Genomic DNA, 19,264 nt, shown 5'->3' on the forward strand with positions numbered 1-19,264 from the left:
TTTACTCGATTTTGAGACTTAAATGATATTTTAAATGATGTTTGGGCTGAGAACTACTGTTTTACTGATGCCCGAGGGGCTTATGTGATCTTTGGACTGAGTATGGCCGAGGGCCAGATGTGAGGATACATTGATACTGTTATGAGGCCGAGGGCCTAGATTTGATACCACGAGATGGATTGATATAGCGCTTGGGCCGTAAGGGGCCCCTCCGGAGTCTGCACACCCCCAGTGAGCGCGGGTACCCATTGTGATCTGAGAGTGAGCCCGAGGGGCTGATATTGTTCTGAGAGAGAGAGCCCGAGGGGTTGGTACTATTCTATGTGTTTACTTTCTTTATCTGTCTGTGCATTAATTGCTTAACTGTTGTAGAGGTATTTCATTATGTTTTCATTGGGTTACTGCTTTATATTACTTGTTTAACTGTTGCAATATAGATTACCTTGTGTTCACGTGATTTCTTATTCTCAACCATTATTTATGCTTATTACTCACTGGGTCGGAGTACTCACATTACTCCCTGCACCATGTGTGCAGATTCAGGCATAGCAGGTCCCGCTCCCGAGTGTTGACTCATCCCAGCTCAGGCGGATCTTCGAGGAGACTTTAGGTAGCTACTGGCATTCGCAGCCTGGAGCTCCTCTCTATCTATATCTTTGCTTTCCATTTCCGTACTGAGACTCTGTAGTTATTTTTGAGAGATTTGTTATCTTAGACGCTCGTGACTTGTGACACCCCGGTTTGGGCTGTGTCGGGATGGTTTTCCCTTATTGTTATTTATGTTTCCGCGAATTTATTACTATTTAATCATACTTTAAACTGTTTTACGATCATTAATGGTATTAAAAGGTGTATTGTATTGGTCTGGCTGGCCTTGTCTTCACGAGAGGCGCCATCACGACCGGGTTCGGGGTTAGGGTAGTGACAAGTTGGTATCAAAGCCTAGGTTACTAGGTCTCACGAGTCATGAGTGGGTTTAGTAGAGTCTCGTGGATCGGTACGGAGACGTCTGTACTTATCCTTGAGAGGCTGCAGAACCTTTTAGGAAAAACTTCATATTCTTGAAATTCTTGTCATGCGAACTTGTTGATCCAAAACTAAACTTCTGTTATTCTACTCTCTCACAGATGGTGAGGACGCGAGCTACCGGACGAGGTGGACGACCACCAATGCCACCCACTGAGGCCACCAGAGGCCGTGGACGCGGTCATGGTCGTGGCAGAGGCAGAGTAGCGAGGGCAGCACTTGTTGATCTACCAGTTGCCCCAGCTCCGGATCAGACCCCAGCAGCACCAGTACAGGCACCAGTTGTGCCCATCGTGATTCCGGGCCTTCAGGAGGCCTTGGCACAGATCTTATCAGTTTGCACTGGCCTAGCTCAAGCAGTTTCAGCCACCACAGCAGCAGCTACTTCACAGGCCGGGGGAGGCAATCAGACCCATGTTGCTCGCACCCCTGAGCAAGTAGTGCAGGGACTACAGACGCTGGGGGCACCTCCAACCCAGCCGGTTGCACCAGCACAGGAGTTCATGGTCCCAGTTATGCCGGATGATGAGCAGCGTTGTCTTGAAAGGTCTGGTAGACTCCAACCTCCGTCATTCAGTGGTGCTGAGGGCGAGGATGCCCAGGGTTTTCTGGATAAGTGTCAACGGATGCTCCGTACAACAGGGATTCTTGAGTCTAGTGGTGTGGCATTCACCACCTTTCAGTTCTCGGGGCCTGCCTTCACTTGGTGGGAGGATTTTAAGAGGCGTAGGCCTATCGGTGCAGCACCCCTTTCCTGGCAGCAGTTCTCCGCTCTCTTCTTGGAGAAGTACATGCCACAGTCCCGCAGAGAAGAGCTGCGTAGATAGTTCGAGTGGTTGAGACGGGGGGATATGATAGTGTCCCAGTATGAGAGGAGGTTTTCTGAGTTGGCTCGTCATGCCATCTGGATGGTTCTGTCAGACCGTGAGAGGATCAGGAGATCTGTTGATGGCCTTAATTATCATCTCCGTATTCTTATGACTAGAGAAAGAGTGACGGGTGCTACGTTCGAGGAGGTGGTTGATATAGCTCGTGAGATTGAGACGGTTCGTCGTCAGGAGCGAGAGGAGAGGGAGGCCTAGAGGCCTCGAGGATCCGGCAGTTTTAGTGGTGCTCCTTCGAGGGGCCAGTTCCAGCATGGTAGAGGCCATTCTTTCAGGCCCGCTCAGTCAGCCCGCCCAGAGTATCGCGGGGCATCTTCAGGTCGTGGTCATCATGGGGCTCAGCAGGGCCAGCCATCACTCAGCGCCCTCCCAGCTTAGAGTTCATCTCGTGCCCCATCAGTTCAGGGTTCTTCTGCGCCGAGTGCATCTTCTAGTCACTCCGGTGCGAGAGGTTCCCTTCAGTCCCTTTCTCCAGCACCTGGGAGTTGTTTTTAGTGCGGAGAGTTTGGGTATATGTGGAGGCAGTGTCCTCGCCGTGTTGCTAGCTTATCTCAGCAGAGGGGTTAGCCCTCGACTTCTGCTCTAGTTACTTCACCACCCGCCCAGTCAGATAGGGGTAGAGGTCAGGGAGCCAGGGGCCGCCCCAGAGGGGGAGGTCGATCAGGCGGTGGACAGGCTCGCTTCTATGCTATTCCAGGCAGGCCAGATGCTATTGCTTCGGATGCTGTCATTACAAGTATTGTTTCAGTCTTCCATAGAGATGCCTCTGTATTATTTGACCACGGTTCCACCTTTTCTTATATGTCCTCGTATTTTGCTCATTATTTGGGTACACCCCGGGAGTCTCTTGCTTCACATGTTTATGTATCTACCTCGGTGGTGATACTGTTGTTGTAGACCGTGTGTACCGGTCATGTGTAGTGACTATTAGGGGTCTGGAGACCCGAGTAGATCTATTGCTATTGAGTATGGTGGATTTTGATGTCATTTTGGGCATGGACTGGTTATCTCCGTGTCATGCTATTCTAGACTGTCATGCTAAGACAGTCACTTTGTCTATGCCGGGTGTACCGCGGATCGAGTGGCGTGGTGTGACTGATTATGTTCCTAGTAGAGTGATCTCTTTCTTGAAGGCCCAGCATATGGTTGGGAAGGGTTGCCTTTCATATCTAGCGTTTGTGGGGGATATTGGAGCTGAGACTCCTAGCATTGATTCTGTGCCAGTTGTGAAGGATTTTCCCGATGTATTTCCTGCAGACCTGCCGGGTATGCCACCGAACAGGGATATTGATTTTGGTATTGACCTGGTGCCGGGCACTTAGCCCATCTCTATTCCGCCGTATCGTATGGCACCAGCAGAGTTGAAGGGGTTGAAGGAGCAGCTTCAGGAGCTCCAAGATAAGGGGTTCATTCGGCCGAGTGTGTCACCTTGGGGTGCGCCGGTTCTGTTTGTGAAGAAGAAGGATGGCACAAAGAGAATGTGCATTGATTATATACAATTGAACAAATTAACAATTAAGAACAAGTATCCTCTGCCTCGCATTGATGATTTATTCGACCAGCTTCAGGGAGCGAGGGTGTTCTCCAAGATTGACCTCCGTTCGAGTTATCGCCAGCTGAAGATCAGAGATTCAGATATTCTTAAGATAGCCTTCAGGACCAGATATGGTCATTATGAGTTCCTGGTTATGTCTTTTGGGCTGACCAATGCTCCAGCAGTGTTCATGCATTTGATGAATAGTGTATTTCGACCTTATCTGGATTCCTTCGTTATAGTATTCATTGATGATATTCTGGTGTACTCGTGTAGTCACGAGGAGCATGCGGAGCATTTGCGAGTTGTATTGCAGAGATTGAGAGAGGAGAAGCTTTATGCAAAATTCTCCAAGTGTGAGTTTTGGCTCAGTTCAGTGGCTTTCTCGGGGCATATGGTGTCCAGCGAGGGTATTAAGGTTGATCCAAAGAAGATAGAGGCGGTTCAGAGTTGGCCTAGACCGTCCTCAGCCACAAAGATTCGTAGTTTTCTTGGTTTGGCAGGCTATTATCGCCGGTTTATTCAGGGATTCTCATCTATCGCATCGCCCTTGACCAAGTTGACTCAGAAGGGTGATTCATTTGTATGGTCGGACGAGTGTAAGGAGAGCTTTCAGAAGCTCAAGACAGCTTTGACCATAGCTCCAGTATTGGTTTTGCCATCAGCTTCAGGTTCATATACCGTGTATTGTCATGCTTTGAGAGTTGGGATTGGTTGTATTTTGATGCAGGAGGGTAGAGTTATTGCTTATGCTTCTCGTCAGTTAAAGCCCCATGAGAAGAACTACCATGTTCATGATATGGAGTTGGCTGCTATAGTTCATGCATTGAAGATTTGGAGGCATTACTTGTATGGTGTATCTTGTGAGGTATTCACTGATCATCGTAGTCTTTAGCATTTGTTCAAGCAAAAGGATCTTAATTTGAGGCAGCGGAGATGGTTGGAGTTGCTTAAGGATGATGATATCACTATATTGTACCATCCGGGAAAGGCCAATGTAGTGGCTGATGCTTTGAGCCAAAAGGTAGTGAGTATGGGGAGTTTGGCGTATATTCCAGTTGGCGAGAGGCCTCTTGCGGTTGATGTTCAGTCTTTGGCCAATCGGTTTGTGAGGTTGGATATTTCTGAGCCAGTCGGGTATTGGCTTGTATAGTATCTCGGTCTTCTTTATATGACTGCATCAGAGAGCGCCAGTATGATGATCCGCATTTGCTTGTCCTTAGGGACAGAGTTCAGCATGATGATGCTAGAGATGTGACCGTTGGTAATGATGGAGTGTTGAGGATGCAGGGCCGGATTTGTGTGCCCAATATGGATGGGCTTCGGGAGCTGATATTGGAGGAGGCCCATAGTTCGCGGTATTCCATTCATCCGGGTGTCGCGAAGATGTATCAGGATCTTAGACAGCATTATTGGTGGCGGAGAATGAAGAAAGATATTGTGGTTTTGTAGCTCGGTGTCTCAATTGTCAGCAGGTGAAATATGAGCATCAGAGACCGGGTGGCTTATTTCAGCGGATGGTTATTCCTGAGTGGAAGTGGGAGAGGATCGCTATGGATTTTGTTGTTGGACTTCCTCGAACTTTGAAGAAGTTCGATGTTGTTTGGGTGATTGTAGACAGGCTGACAAAGTCCGCGCACTTCATTCCTGTGTGTACTACCTATTCTTCAGAGCGGTTGGCAGGGATTTATATCCAGGAGATTGTTCGGTTGCATGGTGTTCCAATTTCTATCATTTTAGATAGAGGTACTCAGTTTACTTTGCAGTTTTGGAGAGCCGTGCAGAGAGAGTTGGGTACTCAGGTGGAGTTGAGCACAGCATTTCATCCTCAGATGGACGGGCAGTCCGAGCGTACTATTCAGATATTGGAGGACATGTTGCATGCTTGTGTTATTGATTTCGAAGGTTTATGGGATGAGTTCCTACCGCTTGCAGAGTTTGCTTACAACAATAGCTACCAGTCGAGTATTCAGATGGCTCCATATAAGGAATGGGGAGGTGGCTTATATGCTTGCTTTGCCACCCAGCTTATCGAGTGTGCATCTGGTATTTCATGTTTCTATGCTCCGGAAGTATATTGGGGATCCGTCTCATGTTTTAGACTTCAGCACGGTTCAGTTGGATGAAGATTTGACCTATGATGTGGAGCTAGTGGCTAATTTGGGTCGTCAGGTTCGAAAGTTGAGATCAAAGGATATAGCTTCACTGAAAGTGCAGTGGAGAGGTCGGCCCATGGAGGAGGCTACTTGGGAGACCGAGCGGGAGATGCGGAGCAGATATCCTCACCTATTTGAGGATTCAGGTATGTTTCTTAACTCGTTCGAGGACGAACGTTTATTTAAGTTGGGGAGGATGTGACGACCCGGCCAGTCGTCTCATGAGTTACTGCTCCGTTTCCCCCATTTTTGCTTCTTTATGTTTTGCTATCCGTGTTTCATGTGATCAAGTTGAATAGTTTGCATTCGGAGTGGTTTTGGCAAGAAATGAGACACTTAGTCTCTTTTAAGAAGGTTTAAGTTGGAAAAGTCAGTCGGATGTTGACTTATGTATTAGAGGGCTCGGATGTGAATTCCAATGGTTCGTTTAGCTTCGGGAGGTGATTTGTGACTTAGGAGTGTGATCGGAACTGGTTTTGGAGGTCCGGTGTAGAATTAGGCTTGAATTGGCGAAGTTAGTATTTTGGCGAATTCCGGTTGATAGGTGAGAATTTGGTCCGAGGGTCGGAATGGAATTTCGAGAGTTGTTATAGCTTCGTTATGTCATTTGGAATGTGTGTGCAAAATTTCAGGTCATTCGGACGTGGTTTGGTTGGGTATTTTATCGAAAGCGTATTTCGGAAGTTTTTAGAAAACTTAGGCTTGAATTCGATGGATTTTGGGTAATTTGATGTTGTTTGAGGTGTTTTGATGATTGGAGCAAGTTTGAATGAGGTTTTAGGATGTGTTGGTGCTTTTGGTTAAGGTCCCGGGGGCCTCGAGTGACTTTCGGATGGTCAATCGGACCATTTTCTAAGTTTAAAAGTTGTAGATTTTTCATTTCAGGTGTTGCGGAGAAGTTACTCTTCGCGTTCGCGTAAAGAGCCTCGCGTTCGCGAAGGAGGAATTGGGAGGCAGGTGATTTTCTCTTCGCGTTCGCGGAAGGCCAGATGGTTGTGCTTCGCGTTCGCACAAGGCCTCTCGCGTTCGCGTATAAGGAATAGGGGTCCAGTCTATATTGGTCTTCGCGTTCGCATGAGTGATGTCGCGTTCGCGTAGGAGAGGAAGGCTGAAGCATCGCGTTCGCGGGTTGAGTCTCGCGTTCGCATGAGTGATGTCGCGTTCGCGTAGGAGAGGAAGGCTGAAGCATCGCGTTCGCGAGTTGAGTCTCACGTTCGCATAGGGTTAATTTTGGAAACTTAAAAGATGTGCTTCGCGTTCACGAGGCAGTGGTCGCGAACGCGATGAAGGAATTCCAGAACTGGGCAGAAAGTTTATAAACATTTCATCCGCGATTTTTAGTCATTTTTCCTCCATATCTGAGCATTTTGAGAGCTTTTTGAAAGTGATTAAAGAGGGATTCAAGGAGAATTGATTAGAGGTAAGATTTTTGAACCTAAAACGTGATTTTATTGTGAAATCTACCTAGAAATTCAAGGAACTTAAGCTAAAATGGAAGAAACTAGGGCTTGGGATTTTGAATTTTGATTTAGGGATTTGAAGGACCATTTGAGGTCGGATTTGAGAGCTTTTGGTATGTATGAACTCGTGAGGAGATAAGAAACCCGTTGATGTAAAAAATTTTGAGTTTCGAGAAGTGGGTCCGGGGCTCGGGTTTTGCTAATTTCGGGATTTTTGATATTTTTCTATTATTTTCGCTTGTGCTTTGTTCCCTTAGCATATTGTGACGTATTCATTCTGATTTTGGATAGATTCGACGCGCGTGGAGGCCGATTCGAGGGGCAAGGGTGTCGCGAGCTAGAGATTTAGCCGGTTCGAGGTGAGTAATGATTGTAAATGACGTTCTGAGGGTTTGAAACCCCGGATTGCACATCGTAGTGCTATATTGAGGTGACTTGCACACCAGATAGCGAGCGTGGGGTAGAGCACCGTTGGGGATTTGTGACTTGGTCCATCCCGATTGATAAATTTACCGCGTATTTAACTGAAACTTACTTGTTATTATCATGATTTGGATTGATCGTCATATTTTGGCTTCTTGCCAATTATCTGAACCCTTCGGGGATTTTTATCACTATTTCCTTACTGTTTTGACTTATTACTTAAACTCAGTCGTGATGTTTTTCACTGTTTTACTACTCAGCCATTTTTACTCGATTTTAAGACTTAAATGATGTTTGGGCTGAGAACTATTGTTTTACTGATGCCCGAGGGGCTTATGTGATTTTTGGACTGAGTATGGTCGAGGGCCAGATGTGAGGATACATTGATACTGTTATGAGGCCGAGGGCTTGGATTTGATGCCACGAGATGGCTTGATATATCGCTTGGGCCGTAAGGGGTCCCTCCGGAGTCTGCATACCCCCAGTGAGCGCGGGTACCCATTTTGATCTGAGAGTGAGCCCGAGGGGCTGATATTGTTCTGAGAGAGAGAGCCCGAGGGGCTGATACTGTTCTATGTGTTTACTTTCTTTATCTGTCTGTGCATTAATTGCTTAACTGTTGTGGAGGTATTTCATTCTGTTTTTATTGGGTTACTGCTTTATATTACTTGTTTAACTGTTGCAATATAGATTACCTTGTGTTCACGTGATTTCTTATTCTCAGCCATTATTTATGCTTATTACTCACTGGGTCGGAGTACTCACATTACTCCATGCACCGTGTGTGCAGATTCAGGCATAGCAGGTCCCGCTCCCGAGTGTTGACTCGTCCCAGCTCAGGCGGATCTTCGAGGAGACTTTAGGTAGCTACTGGCGTTCGCAGCCTGGAGCACCTCTCTATCTATATCTTTACTTTCCATTTCAGTACTAAGACTCTGTAGTTATTTTTGAGAGATTTGTTATCTTAGACGCTCGTGACTTGTGACACCCCGGTTTGGGCTGTGTTGGGATGGTTTCCCCTTATTGTTATTTATGTTTCCGTAAATTTATTACTATTTAATCATACTTTAAACTGTTTGACGATCATTAATGGTATTAAAAGGTGTATTGTATTGGTCATGCTGGCTTTGTCTTCACGAGAGGCGCCATCACGACCGGGTTCAGGGTTAGGGTCGTGACATGAGTGGATCCTTGTTGCTTGGTGTGTTAAATTTTTTGATGTGATATTGGGTATAGACTGGTTGTCTCAGTGTCGTGTTATTCTGGACTGTTGCGCTAAGACGGAGGCGTTGGCTATGCCCGGATGCCACGGATTGAGTGGCAAGGCTCGACGGATTATGTTTCCAGTAGGGTGATTTCATTTTTCGAAGACCTAGCGGATGGCTGGGAAGGGTTGTCTTTCTTATTTGGCCTTCGTGATGGATTTCAGTGCAGAGACTCCTACCATTGATTCAGTTCCGGTGGTGAGGGATTTTCCATATGTGTTTCCTATTGTCGGGCATGTTGCCGGACAGGGTTGTTGATTTCGGTATGGATTTGGTGCCGGGCACCGTATCGTATGGCACCGACGGAGTTAAAAAAGTTGAATGAGCAGCTTCAGGAACTCCTTGATAATGGGTTCATTGGTAGGCCAATATGGATGTGTGTTCTACATCGAGTCGGCTTGGTTGACTCCGAGTTGTATTGTTGAGGGATGTGTTGACTCGATTGTTGGTGAGCTTATTAGTGATCTGGGGAAATCTATGAGTTACCTTTCCGTGTCGCGAGGCGTTATTGGTTGGTTATAGGCACATGTGGTGCGGTTTTATTGGGGTCTCTCAGTGGAATTCGAGCGGGAAGAGAATTGGGTATTACTCGGCGGATGGCGTTTCGGTTGTGTCCTTTCGGGTCTGTTTAATGTTATGTCAATTGCTTCGTCGTGGTTATGATGATTTGCTTTGGTTCTAGACATCAAATTGTGCGTGGTTATCGATTTTGAGCATAATGGCTTGAGGTGTTTCATGTGGACCAGTGTTTGGATAGGGTCGCGCATTGCAGCAAAGTTTGTGGAGGTATGACCCTTCGAGTTAGATTCATGTATTCTGTTTCTACTATGTGTGACAGATTCCTAACATTGTGTGTGGTGGTACTGGTGAGCTTGCGGTACAACTCTCTCATTTGAGTCATTTTTTATGATTTGAGTACGTTCGGATTGTTGCTTGTTGGTGCGCGGATTGCACGAGTTGTGGCTGTAGATTGTATTGATGTGTCTTGTCCCCAGAGTAGTTGTGTTGGATAAGATGAGATCGTTGGGATCTAGAATAAATACAAACGGATTCAGTTTCAGCGTGTTGGAGGGATAATATTGATGTTCGGCTTAGAAATTGGCTATGGTCCTTGCTAAAGGAGAAGTGGCTTCACGAATGGCTGATATGAAGAGTGGTTATGACTTCTTATGTGTTTCATTTATCAATGGCAGTATACGGAAGTTTTGGAATGAGGCTCTATTTGACAAAAGGCTTATTATCGAAATTCGGATGTTTTGAGTAATTGCTGTGATTAGAAGTTATCGCTACAAGTGTTTGAGTTATGCGGTATGTCATGTAATTACACCTGAGGTTGCAGGTATGGGTTATTACAGCTTGTTCGGGCTTATTCAGAGCATAAATGTGAGATTCTAATCTTGTAAATGATTTCAAAAGTGGAAATGTGGTTCTAAGGTTTATGGGCTAGGTTAATTATGAAATTTCAGTTACATTGTGTTATCGGACCTATATGAGATAGGGTGACGTGGGATCACCCCCGGGTATCTTCATAGTAAGGTTATACAGCGACTTGTTGGCTTTTGGAACAACTATGGGCACGTTCGAGGACGAATGTATGTTTAAGTGGGAGAGGATGTAACGACCCGACCGGTCATTTTGAGCTTTTGCACTTCGCTCGCCAGTTCTCGGGCATGTCTAGCCCAGTATTATGCATTATGACTTATGTAAATCGTTGGTTTTGGTTTCAGGGTAATCGGAATAAATTTGGAAGAACAGTTCTCAGTTTGAAGCTTGAAATTTGAAAGGTTTGACCAAGTTTCGACTTGTTGGTATATGATCTCGGATCGGGATTTTTATAATTTGGTTAGCTCCGTTAGGTGATTTGGGACTTAGGAGTGTGATCGAAATGTGTTTTGGAGGTCCGGAGTAGATTTAGGCTTGAATTGGCGAAATTGAGTTTTTGGCGTTTCCCGGTTGATGGGTGAGATTTTGATATAGGGGTCGGAATGGAATTCCGGAAGTTGCAGTAGCTTCGTTATGTCATTTGGGATGTGCGTGCAAAATTTCAGATCATTTGGACGTGGTTTGGTTGGGTTTTTGATCAAAAGCGAAATGCAGAAGAATTTAGAACCTTAGGCTTGAATTCGATGAGTTTTGGTGATTTTGATGTTATTTGAGGTGTTTTGAAGATTGGTACAAGTTTGAATAAGGTTATGGGATATGTTTGTGCTTCTGGTTGAGGTCCCGGGGGCCTCGAGGTGATTTCGGATGGTTGACGGGGAGTTTGAGGAATTGTTGCAGCTGCAGATTGTGCTGCTTCTGGTATTTCCGCACCAGCGGATTGGGGACCGTAGGTGCGGCGCCGCATATGCGAAAGATGGGCCGCAGAAGTGGCAAGAGGTGCATTTGTCAGGAAACCGCAGAAGCGGCTAGGACGGCCGCATCTGCGATGTCGCAGATGCGGGTGTGGAACCGCAGATGCGGATAATGGGAAGCTTAAGTGTTTCCGCAGAAGCGGATCAAGAACCGCAAATGCGGTACCGCAGATGCGGAAATGTCTGAACAGAACATATAAGTTATTTCCTTCGCGATTTTCAGAGGGTTTCTTCACTTTTAACATGAATTTTGGAGCTTTGGGCGATTTTGAAGAGAGAAATCAAGGAGACATCATTGAGGTAAGGTTTTGGATTATGAAAACTCGTTTTTATGGTGTTAATGCATGGATTAGAGCTGTAATTAAAGGTAAAGCTGAGAACTAGGGCTTAGAACCTAGGCCTTGATTGAGTTTTGAAGTACCATTTGTGTCGGATTTTGGAACTTTTTATATGTATGAACTTGTGGGGAGATAAGGAATCTAATGATGTTAATTTTATCGAATTCCGAGACGTGGGCCCGGGGGCCGAGTTTTGGATAATTTCGGATTTTGTGATATTTTTCGATTATTTTCGAGTGGGATTCGTCCCTTTAGCATAAATTAATGGTTACGTTCTGATTTTGGTAGATTCGGAGCATCCGAAGATCTATTCGAAGGGCAAAGGCATTGCGAGCTAAACTTCGGGCCGGATTGAGGTGAGTAATGATTTTAAATGTCGTCCTGAGGGTATGAAACCCCGGATTACACAGCGTTAGGCTATGTTGAGGTGACGCACACGCTAGATGATGAGCGTGGGGTTGTGCACCGTTGGGGATTGTGACTTAGTCCATCCCGAATGACTATTTTACTGCGTATTTGACAGTTAATTGTTTAATATTATTATATTTTGGGCTAAATGCCATATGTGAGCTTCATGTCAACTGTTTGAACCCTTAAGGGATTTTAAATGATATTTTCCTCACTGTTTGATTTCATACTGGTGCCCAGTCATGCTATATTTTCACTATTTTCAAAACTCAGCTATGTTATTCTGTTTTAAAAACATTAAATGATATTTTTAAAGATATTTTGAGCTGAGCTTCATGTTTTACTAATGCCCGAGGGGCTTATGAGATTCTGACTGAGTAAGGCCGAGGGCCTGTGTTGTGAGGATACTTTGGGTCGGGCTGCACGCCGCAGCAGTGATATATTGATTATACTAATGAGGCCAAGGGCCTGAGATTGTACGCCACGAGGTGGCTTGAGATTGATATGAGGCCGAGAGCCTATTTATGACGCCACGAGATGGCTTGATATTGCGCTTGGGCCGTAAGGGGCCCCTCCCGGACTCTGTACACCCCCAATGAGCGTGGGTACCCACTGTGATATGAGATATAGCCCGAGGAGCTGGTATTGTTCTATGATATTGCCCGAGGGGCTGATTCTGTTGTTACTGTGCCCGAGGGGCAGTTATTACCTGTTTACCTTTTAGTTGTTTTCCTGTATATTTTTTAACTGTTTAAAGGATGTTTATGAGTTTTCCCTGCTTAATTATACCTACTGATTTTTGTTATGCCTCTTTTAGCTTAATGTTGTGCCTTACGTGATTTTATATCGCTCAGTCTTTATTTATTTTTATTACTCACTGAGTTGGAGTACTCACTTTACTCCCTGCACCCCTGTGTGCAGATTCGGGCGCTACAGGTCCTGCTCCTGAGGGTTGATAGTTCCAGCAGGTCTTCGGAGATTTACTAGCTGCTTGGCGATTCGCAGCCAGTGCATTCTCCCTCTATCTTAGTTCTTTTTGATTCAGTTATGTAGTAGCGGATTAGACTTCAGACTTCTAGTATTGTTTTAGATGCTCATGACTGGTGACACCCCGATGTCGGGCTGTGTTGGTTTTTAATTCCGCAACTTATACTGTTATTTTGGGATTTTATTTCTATTAAAGACTTGGTATTTATTATTTTAACTGCTTAAAGTGAATTGGAAGTGTGTCGGCTGGCCTTGTCTTCACGAGAGGCGACATCAAGACCGGGCTTGGGTTTAGGGTCGTGACATAAAGATAATCATTATTGAGATATAATAAAATCTAAGATGTTGAAATTTTAAAAAGAAATATTTTTTGAAAGATAACAACATACCAAATAAGAGTTCATGTCGTAGTAAAAGTGTCACGTCGTAACCAAAGAATCGTTTATATTGTGTCAACCTTTATGCTTTGCCATAAATACGAGTTATTATTTCGGTTTGTGGCTATTTTTAGGTTCCAATGACACCAATGAGAATGATGCAAAAATAAAATTATTACTACGAGATTTGAGAAAATTGTTAGTCTTTTTTCATGTAGTGTGTCTTAATTAATATCTAAAGAATATCCATAATTATCTAGAAGGTTTAAATTTTAAGGTTATTTACATATAATTCAAATAACTTAGATATTTAACATTGTTAATGTCAAATATCAAAATAGAGTCATATGAAGAAAAAAAGTCACTGGCTAAAGAATTTTTAGATAGCCGACTAAAATGAATTTTGAATTAAGGATAATATTATTATAAAAGTAATAATTAATGAAAAATAAAATTTTAGAAACTGACATTTTAAAATAAAATTATTTTTGAAAGAAATCAACACACCAAATAAGAGTTCAAGTAATAGTAAAAGAGTCAAGTCGTATCCAAAGAGTCCTTCATAGTCTCAACCTTTGATTGTTTGCTTCCTGACTATTTTTAGGATCCAATAACACCAGCGAGAATGGTACCAAAAAAGAAAAATTGAATTATAACTAGGAGATTTGAGAAATGGTTAATCTTTTTCATGTAGTATTTCTTAATTAATATCCAATTATTATCTATATTTATCGAGAAGGTTTAAATTTTAAGATTATTTATATATAATCCAATTAACGCAAATATTAACATGATTAGTGTCCGCACATCAGCGCGGGTGCTAATATTAGTTTTGATAAAGAAAAACAAGTTGACTTTGCAATTCAAATTTCTTTTCCTTTAATGATAAGATGCAATTGATTTGATTTTCTATTTCCATTTTGATATATGCAAATAGAATATTTTTGACATAAAAGTCTCGTAAAGAGCATTTATTTTGGTTAGTGGGAAATTTCTCAAATGGTTAATTATTCGAACTAAGGTTGATTATTTGAAGGGTAACATAGTTTTTTGCTGTGTGATCACTCCATATATAGGTCGAACATGAATTAAATGTAGATTCTTGTAATAGGTATAATGTCACGATCCAAAATCCACTAAGGGTCGTGATGGCGCCGGGCATCACTGTCAGATAAGCCAACACCAAGAAGTTAATTAAATTTCCATTTTAGTATTTATTGAAATCATTTCTTTTATGCATTAAACAATAAATAATAAAATTCACTGAAATAAAATGATGTCTTTAACAAACTTAATATTGAATAATCCCATAATCATCCCAGAACCCGGTGTCACAAGTGCATGAGCTAATTCTAGGAAATCAAATGAAGTACAATAATTGTCCGGAATACAAATTGGATAAAAGGTAAATACTATATACTGAAATAGACTATGCCGGCTGCGGGTCGCCTCGAGAGATGCAGCTCACCTAAGTCTCTGTATCATCCCTGCTACTACGCTCATTAGGCCGCTAGAGGTACATGTGCCTGTGCAACAAAAATGCACAGCAAGTGTAGCATGAGTACAAAACAATGTGTACTCAGTAAGTATCCCGTCTAATCTCGAAGAAGTAGAGACGAGAGATCGACTTCGACACTTACTAGTGGTCCAATAATAGTATACCAATAATATAGTAAATCGAGGATTTTCATAAAAAGGGCTGTAAGTCAATAGCATGAGGCAAATAAATAATTCTTTCGATTATAGGAAATTCCCAAATCGAGGAGAAAGAAGATGAGGTTTCCAAGTATTTAACTTGCAATATGTGGAAATCACTTACCTTGACATGGATGATGAAGATGGAGCTCCAAAATCGCTCATAGGCCATCTCCCATGGAGGAAATGAGATGAAATGAGCTAAACGCATTTTTGCAAACTTATGGATTGTGATGACCCAAAGGGTCATCTTTTGTTTTAGAACCCGAATTCGGGTTCTGAGGCTTTGGAAACCTCATCTTCTTTCTCCTCGATTTGCTTGTGCAGTCCGGGTGCGTATCCGGAATGCTTTTATGTGAAATTTAAGAAAAATATTGAATTTGGCCTTTAAAATTGGTTAAAGTTGACTTCGGTCAATATTTTTGGTAAACGGACCCGGACCCGTAATTTGACGGTCCCGCAGGGTCCGTAGTAAAATATGGGACTTGGGCGTATGCCCGGAATCGAATTCCGAGGTCCTTAGCCCGAGAAAAGAATTTTTAAAGAAAATTATTTGCTGGAAAATATAAGGACTTTTGGAAATGAAATGGTGTGTGATCTTGATGGTATCGGGCCCGTATTTTGGTTCCAGAGCCCGGTACAGGTTTAAAAAAGTCGAATCTTTGAAATTTGGTAAGAATCGGAGTTGATTTGATATAAATCGGACCCTAGATTGAGAAAATAGAAATTTTGAACTATCTTATGAATTTCATGAATTTGAGGTTAAATTCGTAGTTGTTGATGTTATTTTGATGATTGGATAGGCCACGGAGTGAGTTTGGACTTAGAAAATTCCTGTTGCAGCTGGTATTTTTGTTGCAGGCTCTGATTTCGCAATTGCGAGGTCAGGCTTCGCAAATGCGAGCCTAACAGGCTTGGCAATTGCGAGGGCTTTATCGCAATTGCGAAGAAGCCCAGGCCAGCACTTGTTCACATTTGCGAACACCTCTTCGCAATTGCGAAGTCATCAGGGAGGGGCCAGTCATCGCAATTGTGAAGCTCCTGTCGCAATTACGACATCTGCACCTGAACAAAACATCATTTAGACGGGATTTTCACTTCATTCTTCAAAATTTTGAACCCTAAGCATCCCTAGGCGATTTTTCAAAGACTCAAGCTTCTCCAAATCATAGGTAAGTGATTTATAACTCATCTTCTTCAATCTAATTCATCTTTTTATATGATTTCACTTTAAAATCTAGGATTTTTCATGGGAAATTGGGTGTTCTTGGGTAGAAATTAGGATTTTCGAATTTTAGGGATTTGGACCTCAAATTGAGGTCGGATTTCAAAACCAATTGCATATTTGAGTTCGTGGGTGAATGGGTAATCGAGTTTTGGTTCGAACTTCGAGTTTTGACCAAGCGAGCCCGGGGTCGGTTTTTGATTTTTTGGGAAAATCTATATTCATGCATTAGAATTGGTTTATTTAGCATTTATTGATGTTATTAAGTACATTATGATTAGATACAAGCGGATTGGAAGTGGAACCGTGAGGTAAACTGGTAATTGAGGCTTGATTTTGCCCGTGGAATTGAGGTAAGTGCTTGGTCTAACCTTAGCTTGAGGGAATAGGTGTTGTTGTCTTATCTGCTACGTGTTAGTATTGAGTCCGACGTATAGGCATGGTGACGAGTATCTATACGTTGATGTTGAGCATGGAAGTGAGTCTTATATGGTGACCGTTATGTCTCTTATCATGTATTGTTCATGCTTAAAATGAGGTTTCTCTATGTTGAGCAAGTTTTATGATATTGTTGAGTATTTGATCATTGATGAGTATTGACTCAAGTTGAGACTTATTTCATAGAATTAACTGTTGAAACGAGATTGGTTATAGTTGATTCCCTTGCCGGGATATTATTGTTTCTATTATTGATTCCCTTGCCGGGATGTTATTGTTTCTATTCTTGATTCCTTTGCCGGGATGTATTGTTTCTATTGTTTGGGTGAGGAAGAGTATAAAGCACGAAGGGTGATGTCATGCCGATATTGTGAGTGAGTGTTAATGCACGAAGGGTGATGTCGTGCCGATATTGAGTGTTAATGCACGAAGGGTGATTCCATGCCATGATTTGAGAGTTAATGCACGAAGGGTGATGTCGTGCCATGATTGTGAGAGTTAATGCACGAAGGGTGATGCCGTGCCGTTTCTGTTATTTCTTATGGTGAGGATGAGAGTAAGAGCACGAAGGGTGATGTCGTGCACGTTTTACTGTTTCATTATCCCTGTTGATACAAATATGGTGTTCATATTGCTTCTCTGTTGAATTACTATTAGAATTTGACATCCCCCGCAGCATGTTTCCCCTTCCCATCTTTATCTGTTATTTTATGTTATTATTGTTCTGATCGTATATGATTTAACTGCACAGGTTATATGGTTGTCGTGTCCTAGCCTCGTCATTACTTCGCCGAGGTTAGGCTCGACACTTACCAGTACATGGGGTCGGTTGTACTGATACTGCACTCTGCACTTTTTGTGCAGATTTCGGTGCCGGACCTTGTGAGTAGATTCGAGGTTGCTGCCTTCAGTCCAGGGAGACCAAGGTAGATCTATTGGCGTTCGCAGAGCCTGAAGTCCCCTTCCCTGTTTTAGTTTCTTATGTCTCTTCTATTTCGAGAACAGTTATACTTCTTTCAGACTTGTATTTGTAGTAAATCTTAGCCGTTCGTGAATTGTGACACCAGATCAGTTGGGGTAGTTATGTATTAGAATTTTTGGATTGCTATATCACTTCCGCATTTCCTAATTATTTTATTTTAGTTATTATCTGTTCCTGTTTGCGTTAATAATAATAATGGTAAAACTATAACTGTTGGCTTGCCTAGCTTTCACGAGTAGGGGCCATCACGACTCCCGAAGGTGGAAAATCTGGGTCGTGACATACACTGCCCAGGCGATCCTTCTTCGCGTTCGCGAGCCCCCCATCGCGTTCGCGATGAACAAAATTCTCAAAAGTCATTTCCAAACTCTTCTCAGACAGCCTCTAGTATAATGGCCATAATTTTTTGTATGAAACTCCAAATGACAAATGGTTTAATGTTCAGAAAACTAGACACCAAGTTCTACAACTTTCATGTTTTGGTCATCTCCCAATTCCTTATAGATTTTGAGATATAAGCTGCCAAAGTCAGCCCTGTGCAACACAAATTTCTTCTTCATCTTCCCGGATACCCTGTAGTGTACCAGCCATAACATTTTGTACACAAATCCAAATGCTAAATGGTTTACCTTTATGAAAACTAGACACAAAGAGATCCAACTTTCATTTTTGGATCATCTCCAAATTCCTTATACATTGTGAGATATGAGCCTCCGAAGTCAGACCTGCGTAACAGAGATTTTCTTCTTCGCGAACACGAGAACATCTTCGCAAACGCGAAGAACAAAATCCTTGAAGCCAAATCCTTCTTCGCGAACGCGAGAAGATCCTCGCGAACGCAAAGAACAACACCAGACACCAGCATCAGCTATAGCAAAACAGCCCGAAATGATCCGAAACCACCTCGAAACACACTCGAGTCCCCCGGGACCCCATCTAATCACACCAACCAGTCTCATAACATAACACGGACCTGCTCGAGGCCTCAAATCACATCAAACAACGCTAAAATCATGAATCGCACTCCAATTCAAGCTTAATGAACTTTAGAATTTCAAACTTCTACATTCAATGCCGAAACCTATGAAATCACGTCCGATTGACCTCAAATTTTGCACACAAGCCATATTCGACATTGCGGACCTACTCCAACTTCCGGAATCAGAATCCGACCCCGATATCAAAAAGTCCACTTCCGGTCAAACTTCTCAAAAACCTTCAAATTTTTAACTTTCGCCAAATGACTCCAAAATGACCTACGGACCTCCAAATCCAGTTCCGATCGCGCTCCCAATACCAAAATCACCATACGGAGCTACTCCCAGACTCGGAATCCCAAACGGACATCGATAACACTGAAATGCGCTTCAACCCAAACTTATGAAATTCTTCCAAAATGCTAACTTCCATAATAGGCGCCGAAACGTTCCCGGATCATCCAAAACCCGATCCGGACATACGCCCAAGTCCAAAATCATCATACGAACCTGCAGGAACCTTCAAATCCCGATTCCGAGGTCGTTTACTTAAAAATCCGATCCTTGTCAATTCCTCCAACTTAAAGCTTCTGAAATGCGAATTCTCTTTCCAAATCAGCTCCGAACTTCCCGGAATTCAATTCCGACCATGCGTAAAAGTCATAATACCTGATGTGAAGCTGCTCATGGCCTCAAACCACCGAACGACGAGCTAGAGCTCAAAACGACCGATCG

Source organism: Nicotiana attenuata, unplaced genomic scaffold (assembly GCF_001879085.1).
Source record: "Nicotiana attenuata strain UT unplaced genomic scaffold, NIATTr2, whole genome shotgun sequence".
Lineage (NCBI taxonomy): Eukaryota > Viridiplantae > Streptophyta > Magnoliopsida > Solanales > Solanaceae > Nicotiana > Nicotiana attenuata.